Source organism: Ambystoma mexicanum, chromosome 5q (genome assembly GCF_040938575.1).
Source record: "Ambystoma mexicanum isolate Mex_15411 chromosome 5q, UKY_AmexF1_1, whole genome shotgun sequence".
Lineage (NCBI taxonomy): Eukaryota > Metazoa > Chordata > Amphibia > Caudata > Ambystomatidae > Ambystoma > Ambystoma mexicanum.
Window position 1 is genome coordinate 142,302,258 of NC_090933.1, and position 16,743 is coordinate 142,319,000.

Genomic DNA, 16,743 nt, shown 5'->3' on the forward strand with positions numbered 1-16,743 from the left:
GGATTGCACACATGGGCTTGGTTGGTTCCAGGGCTCCGGTCTCTGGGTGCCCTTTAGAGTTTGGGTGGGGGCGGGGGCATCGTCTCTCCCTGCCTTAATGCCTTGGGGTTTCCTCTGGTCGTCTTGGGCCCTCCCCACTTCTGCGGATGCAAGCTTGCCTGTGGGGGGGGACCCCGGTGATGGCTCCGGTCCTCACGAGGGGGGCTAGGATTGTGATTGGGGCCTGTTTCCCCAGATGCGTCACGCTGAAATGTTCTGGGGGGGCCCCTGTACTCCAGGGGGGAAGGCCGTGCCAGCTTTTATGGGGTGAGTTGCGCTGGTCCTTGCCCGGAGGGCATCAGGGGGGGCCAAACCCAGTCTGCCGAGTATCAGTTCTCCCCCCTGCGCTCCTCACCTTCTTCACTCCATCGAGGGCCGCCACACTTCCATTGTGGGCTCGGACCCCTTCACTGGGGGCTTCTTTTCATGTAGGCCTCCGTGTGCGGGGGATGGGTCGGGAGGCTCCCAGAATCCTGATTTGCTGCTAATGGTCTGCACCAGAGTGGTTCTTGGTGGTGTGGGGCTCCCACCAGGATGCCCCACTCATCCCTGGCCCTGTGCGATGTCCACACGCCATTGGGGCAGAGCTCAGGGCTTGCTCGGCGTCTGCGCACGGCGGGGAGCGCGCTCCGGCGTCTTCCTCTCGGTGTTATGGGCGCGGGCCCTGGCTGCGGAGACGACGACCGGCTGCTCCGGGTTCCGCGGCAGGTCCGGCCGAGGCCGGAGCACCGCGAGAGGTGACGCCCTCAGTGGGTCTGCTGCACAGCCTCCGAAAAGGTGTCCTCTCTGTTGCTCAGTGAGCGGGCCTCAGATTGGGGCCAGGCTATATCCACTTTCGGAGGAGCGCTCGATTCATTGGGCCGCTGCCACGGGGGGGCAGGTTCCTGTCGGGGTTACTCCAAACTCCTGGCCGGGGATTGGCTCAGAGTGCTAGGCCCTGCGGTGGTGGAGGAGCGCTTCTCTCACACGTCCAGCATGCTCCGCGCCCCCTGGCGGTCTTATGTTGTTTTTCATAATAGAATTTACACACCTTCTAAGTGGGCTCTGTTTTGAAAGATTACAAAACTGTTTCAGAAATATAAAGTGATTTACCCATGCCATATAACGTATTCATTTGAGAACCCGTCACTACCATTTTTGTCACTGGATTTCATGTTGGGCAGCATAGCCACTAGATTAGACCTCTGGATATTTGACAGAGAGAGAGAGAGAGAGAAAGAGAGAGAGGAAGAGAGAGAGAGAGAGAGAGAGAGAGAGAGAGACCCTTGCAGGCTGAGTAAGCACAAACCGACTCTGAAAGACAGAATACATGTGCAAGGATACTGTAGAAGAAGGAGGAGAATGGGGGCATTGCTGACAAGTGTACTGGCAATTTGTCCATCTTTAAGGGATGGGTCTTGACCATCACGCCTCAGACCGAGAAGCGGATAGGGCTTTGATAGATAATACTCTATGGTGTGCTGACAAGAAAGACTGAATGGGAAAGACGGCTTCGAGTTGAGCACACCATATTGGTGACTGGGGTGACAGCGATGTTGGCTTGATGTTGCGATTAAGCATGTATCCAGTGTAGCTAATGAGGACGTGATAAGTGTTACTGTTAGTGTTACTTTGTGTATAGTTGACACATTTTAGATTTGAATGTGCATAGCAACACAATGACAAGTCTGCCTCTACAAATATGAGCACAATATAGCTGCCTACAGATGAGAGTTGAGGAGTTTCATAAGCGCACGTGAGAAAGGGGATTCATGGATGGAGAATCCACTGTGGGGACGTGGTAGTCTTGACATGCTTGCACAGACATACATAAACAGGGCTTTTCAGGGAAATGTGTTTGGAATAGTTAGGATAGTTGGGGAACAAGGGCGAATACATGAATTTGTATACCACTGGGTACCGCATAGTTGGTTTTTTGTTTAGGCAGCAGAAACCTGGGGTGACGGAATAAACTCTGTGCGACACGGGAAGATAGTTGATCAAGGTTGAAGGCTGGGGAAGGCAGCCAACTGCATTTGGGTAGCTCTGATAACATCAAATGGTCAGTTGCAGCCAGGCAAGGGTTATACGACCTGGTGCTAGTGTGGAGAGGAGATGTAATCTTTTTAAGTACATGGGAGTCTGTTATTCAGTGTCCAGGGAAGTCCAGCCACCTGGTAGGGTAATTTTGGGGCTAGGTAATAAACCTGGTGTAAGGAGTGCTTAAAGGCAGAGTGGACAAATGGTTCATGGGTTTTAATCAGGTTCTCAAGAATGATCAGGATGTGGCCAGAAGCCATGCATGCTGAAATAGTAGTCATTAGAGATTAGCATAAATTGAGGACGCTGGCAAGTCTGGGCAGATAAAATGCTTATCAATTCAAAGGGAACTTGTTTGTTTCTCTCCCTCTTCATATTGTTGAAGTATCCTTGGTAAAGCCATGTGCATCATGACAGGAGTTAGCGGTCCCCAACCAGATGGAACCTCGAATAAAATGTAGTGCATGAATATGTAACCATGTGATGATTTCATGACCTACCACGGAAAGATCCAGAAAAGGGGTGTGCTACAAATATGAGATAATGCAAATATATTTCAGAATGGGATGGTGGTTAAATACATGTATCCAATGAGAGCGTGGGAACTGAGGGGATTAGATGTCTTTGTATATGATTGACCAATTATGTTGGGGGATGACTTTGTAACAAGATATGTGGGATTGTGTGTCATGACCCTTGCCCCTGGCCCTCACTGGCAAGTCATCCTTCAAGTTAGGGCCAGGTCAAAGGCCTTAAAACCTCATCCAAGACTCTCTTGGAGTCAGTCCTGGCGCCTCTGGCGCCAGACTCATAACCATCATGAAGACCAACATTAGAATGGGACTATTTACTTGGGATTATATAATTTGGGGGGGTTCAGCTAACATGGAGGCACACACATAGCTCAGTTACAAGGAACTGAGCTATGTGGTCTAGTATTTTGGGTGTGGCAGGCCTGGGACTACTTTACCTGGACTACTTTGGGTGTGGCGGGCATGGGACTCTTTTACCTGGACTACTTTACCTGAGACTATTTAAACCGCACCCAAACAGCAGAACATGCTTTGCGTTAATCTGCTGTGGGCAGCGTAACACTCACTATGTCCAGTTCTTTGATGCCAGTTTACCTGCAACCAAGGACATGCAGAGAGAGAAAGAACACTACAAAACTTACCTGTGAACAGTATCCTGTCTTCAATCCATCGCTGACTTCAGTTCCACTCACCTGAAGGTACGAACTCCATAATCCGGCACTGCATGCATCCTGGAATACCATAACCTGGAAAGAGGAGAAAGAAAGACAGCATTAGTAAGCGTTTACTCACGTTTCCTCCCGAATGAAGACAGCCACACAATTCTTACCTGGTTAGTCATCTCCTGGTCAGCTTCATTGCTAGAACATTACAGCGCTCGGCGAGGAACATCGCAACCTGCAAGGAGAGAAAAGACACAAGTTAGCAATATAAAAGGCGAAAAAGCGCCGCACATCGCGCATTACTCACCGGACAGCATCGCGCACACCGCGCTTTCGCCTACCGGCCCATGCTCATCTTCAAACTCTATGACAACACCAAAATACCTTTGCACACTTAAAAGGAAAGGAGCAAGACATTATTATTCGAACTAAGAGGAACATAAGAACTGCATATAAAGACTGTGAAGCAGCAAACCTATGGAGTCGCAGCAGGCCTGGGTTCCCACAGGCGGCTTGCACCAATGAAGTAACTTGGTCGCCGCTCGCCCCCCACACCTACGCACTCCCTGTATGAGTATGTTGGTGATGAGCCAGTAAATTTGTACACAATGGTTAATGAACTCAAGGCACCTGCCTGTCTCATTAAAACTTGCAGGTGTAGGCACAATGTTATTTATAGTCATAGATTCAGAATGTACTCCTCTATTTTGCCCCTTAGTGCGTCCAAAACCTTTGTAGCAATTCAGTCCTTTAGAATAAAGGTGTTTTTGTGCCATTCTTCTGCACCACAAGTTAGGGCTTTTGTTAATGCCTTCACCACAAACTATGAGGTAGCAGTGTGGTACATTATCCATGCCACTTTAAACAACAAAAAAGTGGTACATTAGATATCGTATTTCTTCTTTTTTCCATATTTATCACAGATTGATATTGATATGTGTTAATATATTAAAATTCTACTGTGGGGATTAGCTCATGATTTCACCCCTGTTAGTGGTACTGTAATGGTATCCCACCTTTTGTGGTGTCCTGGGTGCCCTTTTTTGTACTTTAAAAAGCTGTATCTTCTTTCTCATTTTTGTCAAAAATGCACTATCCTTCTATAACCAAAGGCCATACCTCCACCGTTTTGCACTTTTTTTTATTACCAAGGCGCACAGCAATATCCACAACTGCATGAACAGAATGAATATGTATTCCAATTGTAGCACAAGATACTTCGCCCACCAATTTACTGAGGCAAATTGATAATCAAGGCAGGAATACATATCATGTACCGCAGACTATAATTTAAAATCATTTTCTGTAGTATGACAGATCATCCATACATCATTGATCCAATTACATTTCAACAAATAAAGAAGCTCATTACAAGCAATACCATACGGAGGGCTGGAATTACTCGTCCTGGACAGGTTCAGATTCAACACAGAAACAAGATCACCACAAAAAACATTTGTCTCCACTCAACTGTTACACCTACTCAGATATAGAATTAAAGAATACATGTTTAGTGTATGTTGACTGTACTGTGGGCCTTAGAAATCAACACACTGGTGTGATCTAAGAAAGGGGATTGTGGCATGGTGAGTGCAGTAGAATGTTAAGGGGACCAGGCACAAGAGGAGTGGGGATGGAAAGGAAGATTAGGTTGATTGTGTGGCATTTGACATGCATAGGGGAGCGTGTGATCTGTTGAAGGTTGATGGTTGATGGGCCAATCGGTGAGGTCATGTAAGTGTTTTCCTAGTTGCCATTCAGGATCGTTGAAGTCTCTGAAAAGGATGTTATTAAAGTATGAGATGGTTGCCAAGGAGTGAAGGTTGGAGAGATCATTAATGAAGATACTGCTTTATTTAAGTGGCCTGTAAATAAGGTGGAATATAATTGTGTTATTTTTTTGAGATGGGGATCCAGCCTTAGACGGATTAAAAAAAGTCTTGTTCAGGGTTTGAGGTTACTGTGCAGCACTAATCAATCATGTTGTCCGTGTGACACACCGGGATACGATAATTAGTGAATACGACATCATTTTACCTCATGTGTACCTAAACATGGAGGTTAGTAAAATGAATTAGAGGGAACTCAAGAAAAATTATGAAGAATAATCCTCTATTTTATGATGCCAGTATGATGCTTATTTTACTGTTGAACTTAAGTATTAGTTTCCCTTTTGCAGTGGACATTTTAGATCAAGGGTGCTTTTTCTTTGTCATTGGCATTTGGCAATACTTGTTTAGAGACATGCGCAGAAATCAGATTGGACAGAATGCAAAGATCAGTATTTTTGAGGGTGCTGAGTGCACTACGTGAAGGCCTTGTATCCTCCACCTGGGGCTTGGTCTGGTTATAACCGGTCCCAACAATGGAGTCTTGATCAGCGGCAGAAGTGCGTCAATTGGCAGTGGACCGATGTCCCTTGCCGGAGGTGGACAAGACTGGATGTCATCAGCAGAGCTTGATTGAACCAGAAATGAACAGTCAGGTGATAATTTATACTAAAATAAAAAGACTACGGTTGTATATGAAAGGGTTCATTGTTCTCAAGGAGGCAGAGAAGGTTTAGGAGTAAGTTATATTAAGTGGTGAGAGGCCAATCTAACACAGCTTGGCATTTCATGGTCGCTTAGCTGGAGGGTGAGTTGGGTTGGCTTGGGTAGCATGTCGGGTTGCTATGTTGTCTCAAAACCCTAACAGGGTAATTCATAGAATCCAGCGCCAGCCGCGTGCGCCAAAAACCATTTCCGTGCACAGCGTATTCATTCGTTAACATCCAAAACCAGCCGTGGCGCAGAGTGGTGCAGCGACCATGCAGCAGCGCCAGTTACGCCCCCAACCCCTCCCGTGCGCCATGCACAGCGCACAAATCCCATACATGGTGCACAGGCCAGTGGACCAGCATACAGCCCCCCAACCATGAAAACACCTGTAAAACTCCCTGTGCACCCCTCCCAATGCATGTACACCCATGTGCGGCGAGATGCCGATCTCAAGAAAGCAGAAGATCTAGCAAAAGGTGAGCCCCAAGTAAGACCAATGTGAAAAAAGTAAATGGGCCTAATATCAGTGGTCGAAGTGAGTGGGAGCGGTCGGGAGCGGTGCTCCTTTACTTTTTTAAATTATCTTATACAGCTCCTATACTTTTTATTTAAAATGAAACCGTTCCGGAATGGTTTTGTTTTAAAATAAAAGTGTAGGAAGAAGTTGAAACCTTCACTTTCCGTGCACTGTACTGAACATTCCCTTAAACAGCAGGTGCAAGTGTTTGGAGGGTGTATTGTGTGTGGGAGGGGTTGTGGCAATGGGGTTTGTGGGGAGCAGGGGCTGGTCAGCAGGGAACATAGTTCCACTACTTCTTTTCGTACACTTCGACCACTGCCTAATATGCAAACAAATTGCAAATGCCTTGAAGGGAGCAACCCTAATCAATCAGTAGAAGAATGATAACGTCTGAAAGTAACTGTCTGGATGTTATTTGAGGGAAAAGGTGGAAGACTTATGCTATAAATAAACATGCCCTTTAAGGCCAACTAGCATTGAGGAGAACTCAGATTGTTATATGGTACTAAATTGGGGGACACTGTAGAAAATAAAAGTAAGAACTCCAACACTGTAAGCTCATGCAAACATCCAAATATGGAGGCTGTAAATACCCATTACATTTGCCATTAGAAAACAATAAAAACCAATGCCAGTGGTAGGCCAAATAGCTCCTCCCACACACTCAATGCCTGTGCCCCAAAGCTAATGGCCAGAGGGACAATTGGTAATTGTAATATGGCAAGCCAGGTGAGGGGGGCCAACAGCCCAGACAATCAGAGGGGGAATAGTGGCAGGGGGAGTAATGAGCACTATTTAGTAAAGTGTAATGTGCCCAGAAACTGAAAGGGAGCTATTAGACGCAGGAAGCATTAATTAATAAGACGATTAACTGGATCCAGCACAAGAAGGGCTTTGTCTCTGTGATACATGATGACATTATTAATTGCAAATGCCAAAGTATCCCTAATGGCACCAATGATTACATTCAAGTATTTCTGAAGAGTGAATGGCTTGTCCAAGGGCTGTTCTCAATTGAGTATAGGACGCATCCACCTCCAAAGTCTAGAATTAGTTTAAGGCCTAATATCCCCTAGCCTGGGTCATATCAGTTGCATGCTATACCAAGCGGGGGTGAGAATGCCTGTAAATCAACAGCAATGTATGTCAGATCAAAGCCACCCCATAAGGAGCACAGAGCACCAAAATGGTCCTGAAATGTAGGGATTGGAGGGGGTGGACTGACTAACTTTGGAAACTAGTCCTGCGATGCCCCCACCAAGGCAAGCCTACAAATTCCTGTCATGGAATATTGCTGGAGTTAAAAAGAAAACACCTAGTGGACAGTGACTGGTGTAAGTTTGTGGAGGGATTTAATGCCATCTGCCTCCAAGAAACATGGCCCATTGACCAGGTTGAAATTCAGGGGTATCAATAACATAAAGGCTCAGAAGGGCTCATGGGGTGACCGAGTGGGGGCCTCCTGACCTGGGCTGACACCAGTTTAAACTGGACTGTTGACCAAGTTAATACTGGCTCACCGGGCCCACATCACCTAGAGGTAAAGAACTTTGATGGCCATTGCTTACTCTTTTTTAATGTGAACAACAGACCTAATGATAATAAATTGCCCAGTGTTGTCTCGATTTTACAAGAGATTGAATCCAAATGGGATTGTGCTTTTGAGCTAATTGTAATGGGGGATTTGATTGTTCAGTTGCAGCCTCCCAGGGAGCTTCAAGGGCTATGGGAAGACAAAGACGAGGCATGGGGTATTCTCCCCTTCCAAGTAAGCTGCCCAATTAGAACTTGTGCCGGTGCCATTGATACGACTAGAATCTTATACAACCTTGAATTACGAGCCTGTAACAGGCACTTTCCAACTGACCAACCGGCTAAGGATACATACCAGGGGCCTAACGGTAGGTCAAGAATTGACGATGTCTTAGTCTTGTTCCGTGATTGGCGACAAGTTGATGGTTTTCAGGTCAATGATCAGTATGACAATGATCACAAGCCCTTGATGCCCACTTTGAAGGCTTAGACCTTGTCTGTGTCCCAGAGTTGCTCTAATACTACCGATATATGAGTTGTCATGCTTGCTGCTGTTCCATTAAATGGGCTTCCATTAAATGGGCCACACTGGAACACAGTAATCAGATCTGCAGTATTTATGGAGCCATCATTGGGCACATCAAATTCTCGTGCTGCAGCAAATGCTCCGAAGAGAAGTCACCTTAGAATTTGATAAATTGAATCAAAGTATACAGCCCTTGGTCACAAAGTTCAAAACCTCCATTAAAGAGAATGCTAGGAAGAAGGAGTCTTGGTTTGATTGTGAATGCAGAGAAGCTAAGAAAGTGCTGTTTCGGTACTTCAATGCTAAATCAGTTGTGGATAGGACCACCTCCGAAGCCTGAGGGGCAACTACAAAAATGTCATTCAAAAAATAAAAGGGAGTTTTTATAATAATACATGGGGAAACATGTTGGAGACTATCAGTAAGGGCGATTCTGCTAGTTTCTGGAAATCTGTAACAGATAAGGACCTAGGGGGTGATACAGTAGTACAGGCCTGCATAACACCTGTTATGTGGCACAAGCACTTCAAAGGTCTGTATAAAAACACACATCGTAGCAAGTGTATTGATTCAACAACTCTGCTTACAACTGATGATGCCCAAAGTTTAAGAAGGCTGAGTCTCTGCTTTTCTCTGATGGAGATTGTGGATGCCATTTGATATCAGGCAGGAGGGAAAGTGGCTGTTCTCTTTAAAGTGCTGGTAGACATATTCAAGGGAGACATTTTTATCAATTTTGAATGGGTCCTTTTAATGCAATTTTAGCCGCAAATAGGATCCTCAGTTACTGGCAAATGGCTGAGATAGTCCCAATTAGCAGAAGTGAAAATCCAGCAAACTACTGGCCAATAACTTTACTGGACCCCTCAGGAAAAACATTTGCAAAGGCAATTTTAAAGCACCTTCAGGGCTGGATGAATACAAAAAGGCTGCTGAGTAATTCATCTGCAGGTGGGGTACCAGGCTGGCATGAGTTTACTGGACATGGGGTTTTGGCTGTTTTTGATTGTACAAAAACATGTTGTTCTTACAAAGACGAAATTGTACGCAGTGTTCATAGATCTGAAAACCGCCTTCGACAGAATGCCCAGAAGGTTACTGTGGCAGGTACTCTGGTCAAAGAATATACCAGACCACCTGCTGAACCCACTCCAGCTTCTATATTCTAATAACATAGCGGTGGTGTGTTGGAGGTTGGCAGGGTATGTAACTAAGCCCCTGGATGGGGCAAGAGGTGTAAGGCAAGGATGCACCCTTGACCCCCTCTTGTTTTACATACATATTAACTGCACCATTGAAGAGATGAGCAGGTTTAGAACTCATCCCCACAAATGGGGAATGGTAAAACTCTGGCCCTGTTTTTACAGACAATGCCGTCCTTTTGTCAACAACCCCATCAGGCATACGTCCATCACTTAGCTGTTTTGCAAATAAATGTGAAGAGTTGGGGCTGGAAATAAATACAAGCAAAACCAAATACATGGTCTTCGGTGCTAGAAACACTAAAAACAAACCTTTGCACATAAGTGTTGGGGGTGTAGAATTGAAACAGGTGGTATGATTACTTGGTCATACGTTTGCAGATAATCCTAACTGGGGCCCTCAGTTACTCAAGACTAATGCCACCCTAGCCATGTTAGGGGTGCTGTTACACAAGCTTTAGAAGTTCACAAGTTAGAGGCAAAGGTGTCAGACCTAGATGGAGCTGATATTTGGTGCTACGCCAACACTCGGTCATTACTTAAAACAGAAAATACATTTCTGAAAAACATAAATGCACCAAACACTATGGTGTGAACAGAGTGTGACTTGAGTCGTATTGACGACGAGGCCAGATTAAGACCACTGTACAATTGAAAACCTATCTGGGACGATCCAACTTTGACAAACTATTGCAAGGCCTTGGTTTATGTAATGTCCCCGGAAGGGGGGAGCAACATATCCTGCTTGTTCATGTTAAGAGGTGCTTACCGATATTGGATCTGCCCAGCTACTGTGAGTCAACCACTATCACCAAGGAAATGAAATTCAGAGTGAAAATATCTTTCTCTGGTTATAGTAGAAGCAAAAAGCAAAGTTCTTTCCTCTCCTTGATGCAAGGACCAGAATATTTGACTCACAAAAATTTCATTGCTTATGAAAGCTATTTTGATATTATAAACCCAAGTTTTGCACGTGCACTTTACCCAGAATTCCATATTGTTTGCTTGAAAGTATGCACGTTTACCAGCCAGTGGAAAGAAGCCCCAAGAACGAGTTGTTTAGTATGTGGAGCTGTGGAAAAGACTGTAAAGCATTGTGTGCTGATTTGTGAAGGTCCGAAAGACCTGAGAATCAAGTATCTTAAACCTTTGTTTTTACTTGATGGTCCACAAACAACTGTTGAGGCCACAGGTTTTTGTAAATTTGGTCATATCCTTGAAGAAACCTAGTTGACCTTTTTATGACTCACATACTCTGTAATTGGTCCAAGGTTTTGTGTGCCATTTGGATCTTATGTTCAAGCAGTTTTAACAATGCCTTTTGATTGTAATCCGAATGATGTATTTGATATTTTAGGATCTATATTTTATTCTTTTATTGATATAAAGAACCTTTTTGCGTCCATGCTAATCTTAACTAATTTGTAATGTTTTTGCTCCTGATGATTTTAAATCGAATAAAGGACTGATAACTTACTAATGATTCCAGGGTGGCAGCTGGGGATGTTGATTGTGATTGATGTTGAAAGGAGGTGGACATGTGCAGGCAGGGTGAATAGAGTCAGTGTCTTGGGTGTTGTAAGATAGATTGAAGAGTGATTTCACTGGTTTGCGTGTATTGGAGAAGGTCATAAGGGAGTAAGTGAGAGGTGCAATCATGGATCTGGAAGAGAGATAGGGTGAAGTGTGGAGAGACGAAAGGGTCTGGGTGGTGAAGTGTCTTTCTTTTAAAGGATTCTGGGGTGCCAGTGAAGGGTCTGTGAGGGTCGGCAGGGCAGCCGAGATAGCGGTATTGGCATGAGTTGCCTAAACAGTGTTTAGAAATATGACGACATTTAAGGGTTGGAGAGGTTGGGGGTTGGAGAGCGGGGTTGGGCTGTACGGGAAGGGAGGGCACTAGTATGCAAACGGACTGGGTTGGTTTGGTTGGAGATCTGAGTGGGAGGTGTGGCAGGAAAAGCCTGGAGAGGTGAATGGTTTGGGGGTTTCCCCAAGGGGTGATCAAGTAGAGGGGACAGAGCAGGGTAAAGGAGGGGGCTGGGTGAAGAGTTGGCCAGATTTCTGGTGCACCATAATGCCCTTCTAACCTTGAAGCTGCTTGGCATGATGGATGGGCTGCTGACTCTGTTCTGAAGGAAAGAGTCGCGATTATGGGCGTACAGCACTATCCCAGTGGGGAAGTTGCAGGGCAATGGCAATATGTACTGCTGGATTCAAAGCACAGTAACCTTGTTAGATCCCAGTCCTTCAGCACTATCCCAGGGCAGGATGCAGGGTACTGACAAAAGACAGCGGTTAGATTAAAAATGCGGAAAACCTTTAGATCCCTGGCCAGGGCACTATCACAATGGGAAGGAAGCAGGGTAGAGCCCCTAAATGTCGGTAGGTTCAGAACCGTGACTATAAACAAAATGCAGCTATTGGCTTTCTGGAGTGCACAGGGCAAACAGGTGATGATAGGTGCCCTGGAAGGCATCCTTTTCATGAGCCCTTCTCTGGCTGCCCGAGGAAGGCTCTCCTGGGGGATCTACTTAAGACTGTGGCAAGCAGGGTCAGCTGCCTCACTCTGTTATCCAATCACAGGGATTTGGCGTGGGCAGCGGGAGGCTTGGAGGGAGGACTAGGGGAGGCAAGGGAACGCAGGAACGTTTGAGCAAAATTGTATGTGGAAGCAGGATATGCTCCATGCAACTAACCAAGGATGAGTTTTTAAGTGATATTTGAGGTAGTTTTTGGGGGTTTGTACCATTTGGACAGGAACACAATTGGTCCTTGAGGCACAGTACCTCATGGCAGACTTCCAAGTCTAATATTTCCAGATAACTGAAGTATTTTTACCTTCTTGATCGGACTTTCAAACTTTCAATGACTTTTGGCCTATTGTACAGTAGTCTAACCTGTTCACGTCAATTAATAATATTTTTTTTCATAAGAGTTTCTTTGCCATATATATTTTATAGTCCTGCTCCATGATTTCAAGTATGATGTAATTCAAGCAATCAGTACATTATATTTAATAACCCACAATCATTAATGTGAAGAATTTCTATTGCGACCCGCGTTGGGCATTTCACAATGACTGACATTATTTTCATGTTTTGGATCCTAAAACATGGCCGCCGGCAACAAACGGCAGGAGACATAGAGAAGGGAGTGGCTGGATCACCATGACGACTATTATAAACATATGCGCGTGATCCAGCACAGCGTTTCCTAACATTAAGGCCGACGCGAGGGACACGGACGAAATACTTTTCAGGTAAGCCCTTGCAGGGGCGGCCAGTTAATTTGTTTAAACTGATCAGGGTCCGTAAGGGACAGTGCCAATGTACTAATTTAATTAATTGTCTGGTCTAGACTAAAACTATAAACAACACCTATGGAGAGGTAAGAGGATTATGAGCCCTCCACTTAGCACATCCTCAATATTTTTAGGCGAAGCCTAGGGCAGCAAACAAAACAGTGCCAAGGGGCTTGTTATGTTCCCTTTTCAATTGGTGTCCCAAAGCTTGCAGCATCAATCACCAGTTACTAATCAGATTCCAAACAATTTTACAAAAATATATATCATTTATTAATTTTCTCATCATTAAAACCTGGGGTTTGTTCACAGTCAACAACAAAAGCTTCAATAACCAGGCAGCTGGTATAAAGTGCAAGTGCTAATAACAAAATTGGAGGTAAAGCAGCAGAATAAACAGAAAAAAAAAGAAATTCAGAATATTCACAACAGATACCAAATAATAATAGGTAGTGTGAAAAACCAGGAGTGGAACGAGATTGGGGTCACTCCGGGGTAGTGTTGTGCAGGTGTCATCAAAATCAACTTAATCATGCACTACATTCATTCTAATTCAAATTCAGACATACTCATTCATTCATAGACTAACACTAAGCACAACTCTTTTCACAAGCGTAATACGGGTTTAATTTTAAACAACTCTGATGTAATGTCGTGTCTGTGTCCATGCCGCTCAGTGATTCACGAGTGACAGCATTTCAGATGCGTGAGCACGAGCACACGTTAAAACACTTTTAAACCATACCAGCTCATTATTTATGATGTAGCTGGAACATTACTGCAGAGGTATGACACAAATATAACAGTGTCAGTAACAATATCAGCTCAGCAAAAACTACTGTTTAAGAATGAATCTCTAAGCCTATACAAAAACCTATTTCCCATGTATCAAAGCTATATACATAACTATGATTCTCATGTGGGATTTAACCCATAGACTTACGAAAAATAAATAAAAAAGAGGGAATACCATTTTGCACATCTGCAAACCATGAACAGGACTATGGATGGTAAGACCATGCACACTTTACTTCTTTATTGGCAACTATTTTAGTACACCGTATTCATAATTATATGGACTAATAATAGACATTTAATGATTAATACGCAATGTGTCTATATGTATGCTACATTGCGCACATGTAGATTAAAAATTAAATGTCAAAGCCATGTAAGATGCCTTAGTTTACATATTTACATGTGATCTACAACATGTGGGTATTTTGAGAAATGATTGTTAATTTCGGTTGCAATGTAATTGCTTTAGTGAACACGTCAACTTTGTGCTTTTTCTTCTTTTTTTCTTTTTCTTTGCATTTTTTGTTTTTTATTCTTTTGTCATTCTTTTTACCCTCCCCTAAACCTTTCTTTTCTTGTGCGCGTTATCTGTTCTCTATATGTTTTTTATTGTGAATATCTCACCCTCTGCAACCCTACCCTATACCCCTCCGCAATCTCTGTCCATACACATTGTCCAATGTAACGTTCATATTTTTGTTAATTGCTTTATGCTTATGTCTGATACTAATTTAGTGTATACAAATAAATCCGTATTTTGTACAAAAGTGTTTTGAGGAAGGCTCAGTCAGAGCCGAAACACGTGTCAAATAAAAAGGGCACTCCCACGGAGACATGTTTTTCCACAAGCACTACTTGAGTCAGCATATTATTAAAACAATGAATCTATGTGGCGCAGTCAATGTGTGAAAATTTGTCATTAATCAAGGATGAGAGCAGCTGGGCAAGGCTCTGTCACAGAGCAGGATCAAGTCTGGATAAGGAGCAAACCCTCACCGATACTGTGGGAAGTAGGGACAGCTGACTCGCTCTGTTATCTAATCACAAGGGTTTGGGGGTGGGGTGGGTAGAGAGAAGGTTGGACAGAGGGCTAGGGTAGGCAAGTGAGGCCCTGGAAGTACACACAGGAGCATTAGAGCAAAATTGCCTGTGAAAGCAGAATACGCTCCATGAAATTTTCCAATAATGAGAGCAGCTGCGCAAGGCTCCTTCAGAGAGCAGAATACAGCCTGGAGAGAGAGAAAGCCCTCTATGCGAAGCAATACTGTGGAAAGCAGGGTCATCTGACCTGATCCATTATCCAATCACAGGAATTTTGTGAGTGGACAGAGGGAGGGTTGGAGGGAGGGCAGGGGAGGCAAGGGAAGCCCCAGAAATGAACGCAGTAGTGTTCAGGCGAAATTGTCTGTGAAAGCAGTATACACTCCACAGAACTTACCTAGGATGAGAGCAGCTGGGAAAGGCTCGTTCAGGGAGCAGGATCAAGTCTGGAGAGGGAGAAAACCCTCTTCGCAAAGTAATACTGTGGGTAGCAAGGTCAGCTGGCCCGTTGCATTTTCCAATCACAGGGTTTTGGGGGAGGACAGAGGGGGGTTGGAGTGGGGGCTATGGGAGGCAAAGGAGGCTCCGGAAATGAACACAGGAGCGTTAGAATGAAATTGCCTGTGAAAGCCGAATACGCTCCATTGAATTTACCAATGATGAGAGAAGCTACACAAGGTTCCTTTAGAGAGCAGAATACAGTCTGGAGAGGGAGAAAACCCTCTGTGAAGCGATACTGTGGGAAGCAGGAGCAGCTGCCCCACTCCGTTATCCAATCACAGGGATTAGGGGTGGGCAGAGGGAGGTTTGGAGGGAGAGCAGGGGAGGCAAGTGAAGCCTCAGAAATGAATGCTGTAGCGTTCAGGCGAAATTGCCTGTGAAAGCAGGATACACTCCACGGAACTTACCAAGGATGAGAGCAGCTGGGTAAGGCTCCTTCATGGAGTAGGATCATGCCTGAAGAGGGAGAAAACCCTTTTCGCTAAGTGATATTTTGGGAAGCAGGGTCAGTTGACCCGCTCCATAATCCAATGACAGGGTTTGAGGCGGGAAGAGGGAGGGTTGGAGAAGCAGGATAGACTCCATGGAACTTACCAAAGATGAGAGTAGCAGGGCAAGTCTGGAGAGGGAGAAAAACCTCTCCACAAATCGATACTGTGGGAATCATGCTGACCCGCTCCATTATCCAGTTAACAATCATATTCAAAATCCACATCTCCTTACATCCAACATCAGAGTTAGTTCTAAATATTGAGTGAAGTTTTTAGAGGTATGTTAGTGTACATATATGAAGTGTTCCTTTCCCACAGGTAAATGTAGAATTTGTATATCAAATGTACATTTCTGCTGATAATGCATTTTAGGCTTTCTATAACTATGAACGCTCACATTAAAGTCGACATCAACATGAATGTGCATTTTTATTATGTATGAGAGGTGTATATGATTTCTCCAATTAGTACTTGTATGTAATGTATAGCTCCTGTTAATGTTCGTCAAAGTAACCCCTGACTTTCTTGTTATTTTTCAAAAGATGTGCATTGTATAGTCTCTGAACTGTGAAAATCACATACCCCTTGGCATAGTTTGTATGAAAAATGTACATTTATTACATCCCCTGACAACTAAGTTCAAAATCAGCCTTGAATGTGATCAGTCTGTACTCGTGTGCAATTTACAGCTCCTGAACACCTGCATCCACCAAGTCCTTATTTTCATGTGATCTAAAAAGATGTAAATTGCATAATCTACAAACTGTGAAACTCATACAACCTTTGATATGGTTCGTAAATGTACATTCATTACATCCCCTAAAACCGAATATTAAAATCAGCTCTGACTTTGATGTGTTTTCAGATTTAATCTACTTAATGTACAAACTGAGAAACACATTTCCTCTCGATACAGGTTGTGGGAAAAGTGACATTTATTTCATCAACTTAAAACTGTCATCAAAATCAGCTGGTGCTTGCCTTTGATGTGAGCTTTGAGGAGATGTTAATTGTGTAATGTATGAACTGTAAAACAC